This window comes from Chionomys nivalis, chromosome 13, assembly GCF_950005125.1.
Source record: "Chionomys nivalis chromosome 13, mChiNiv1.1, whole genome shotgun sequence".
In the NCBI taxonomy this organism is placed as follows: Eukaryota; Metazoa; Chordata; class Mammalia; order Rodentia; family Cricetidae; genus Chionomys; species Chionomys nivalis.
In genome coordinates, this window is record NC_080098.1 from 41,438,357 (window position 1) to 41,440,672 (window position 2,316).

The 2,316-nt window shown below is 43.2% G+C and overlaps 1 non-coding gene across 1 annotated transcript; it reads right to left on the reverse strand.

The window, feature by feature from the left end:
- Positions 1-235: 235 nt before the first annotated feature.
- Trnar-ccg (transfer RNA arginine (anticodon CCG)) lies at positions 236-308 on the reverse strand. The gene has a single exon. It is a non-coding gene; the product is annotated as a tRNA-Arg (tRNA).
- Positions 309-2,316: the final 2,008 nt, after the last annotated feature.

Genomic DNA, 2,316 nt, shown 5'->3' on the forward strand with positions numbered 1-2,316 from the left:
TCTCCCTTCCATATTTGTATGTCTGTTAGTGTCTTGCACGATCTTGTCTAGGAAATCCTGGGATAGTTTTGCCTTCTTCTTGGCAAAGCACTTATTACATAGTCAACACCCCAAGTACACAGTTAAGCAAGAGCTCCAGGGCATGACATGAGAGTTACAGGAAGAAAAATATTTTTCAAATCTCTAGAAGGTGAGAGCAGAACAGTAAAACAAGAATTTTTTCTTAAAAACACAACGACCACGAAGGGACTCGAACCCTCAATCTTCTGATCCGGAATCAGACGCCTTATCCATTAGGCCACGCGGCCAGATGGTGGGGAGGGGTAATCACGTAACAGTCAAACGAAATGTGATTGAATAGGGGTGGGGTTATTCAATAAAAATAACAGACTCAGTATAACAAAAAAGTTACTAATTTGGAATCAAAATTTACAGAGATTTCTAAAATGTAGATTTGGGGAGCTGGAAAGAAGCAGGTTGGTCAATGATTCCTCCGTGTGAACGCTACTAGGTTTCCTACGACCCTAGAACCATAGAGATGTCCAGCCAGAACTCAGAGGACCTTATTACGCAAATGAGGAAGGGAGGCGCACTGATGTTTGGAGGGTGGGAATCAGAAAGAATTCTCAGCCGGCAAGCTTTAAAGAAAGCTTGTGCGAAAGTAAAAAGTTGGCTTAAGACTGGAAAAAAAAAATGATTACTAAATTTGCAAAGTCAGTTTAGGACGGATGGAAAGAGTGGAATCACTGGGAGGTGGAGGTAGAGAACCAAGAGTTCAAGGTCATCCTCAAACACCAAGAGTTCGCGGTCCTTCTGGGCTACAAGCCTTCTAGGCTACAGGAGATCCTGTCCCCAAAACAAAACGAAAAAGCAAGATGAAACACAAGAGCCTTCTACTTTTAGACTCCAACGATCTGAAGCCATCACCTCTTTAGCTGCTGTTGGAGTCTTGTGAATTCAGCACAGCGCTCAGTCGTGAATTTATTTTGATTTGAGGGGCTTTCTTGACTTTTATTTTTCCTGGAATATTTTAATGGGCAATTAGTTGAGTCCAATGATATCCAACCCACAGACTAAAAGTCCCCGGTAACTAGAGATTGGCGTCTGTGCAGGACACATTAGAATTGTGCTGAGCTGCTATAAACACACAAAGGATGCCTGTTGGTGGACTTCCTCCTTTGTTTATTACTTTGTAACCAATTTCTCAATTTACTTAAAAAGACCAATGAAAGACAGAGTCTCAGACTGGGCTGTAGTCTCAGTCTCCTAACTGGGGGTACATGAATCATCATCATCATCATGAAGACATCTATTACTTTGGGGTGTTTGCTTCCATTTGTTCTGTTTATTTGGTAGAACACGTAAGCACACAGCTAACTATTCTGTGGTTAGATCTTGAGTTTAGCTGGTGTGAGGGATAGTTTTATGTCAGCCTGACAGAGGCTAGAGTCATCTGAGAAGAGGGTGCCTTAATTAAGAAAATGCTTCCATAAGTTCAGCTTGTAGGCAAGCCTGTAGGGCATTTTCTTAGTAATGATGGGGGAGGGCTAACCCCTGGGCTGCTGGTCTTCAGTCTATAAGGAAGCAGGCTGAGCAAACCAGGAAGAACAAGCCAGTAAGCAGCATTTTCCATGGCCTCTGCATCAGCTCCTGCCTCCAGGTTCCTGCATTGTTTGAGTCACTGTCCCCCAACTTCCTTTAATGATGGACCACAAAGTGGAAGGGTAAGCCAAATAAACTCTTTCCTCCTCAAGGTGCTTTGGTCATGGTGTTTTATCACGACAATAGTAACCCTAAGACAGTTGGAATTATTTCCTTGTGGATCTCTTCCGGCTGCTCTTGGAAAAATAAAGCAAGGGCCACGAAGCTTGGTGAGCAATAACCACATTCTTCACTACTCATCCGAGTACCAGAGCTCTCTCTCCTCTTCCCCTGCTGTCCTGACCTTTCACACACTGAACTCATTTATCTAAAACGCCTTTTCCCTCAAGCTCTTCCACACACTCCCTGTTCCCGCATTGCCATGACGCCCCAAACCGGGAGCTTAAATTTGGTTGCAAATTTTCTTTTTCTACCCAAGCTTCCGTGTTCTCTTTTCTCAATAATTTTCCAAGTTAATTTCTTCAAACACCGGAGGTAGGGATTGACAAAGAGCTCACAAGGAAACAGCAAATGCAGAGAGGAGCTTTCTCTCAATTTTCCTTATCTACGTAAAACCTAACCTTCCCAAACTAAAACAGTGAAGAGTTTCCCTGAACCCCTCCTAGAATCGCATCAAGCAGGGACTAATTCATTTTATGGGAGGCCAACAGTCTA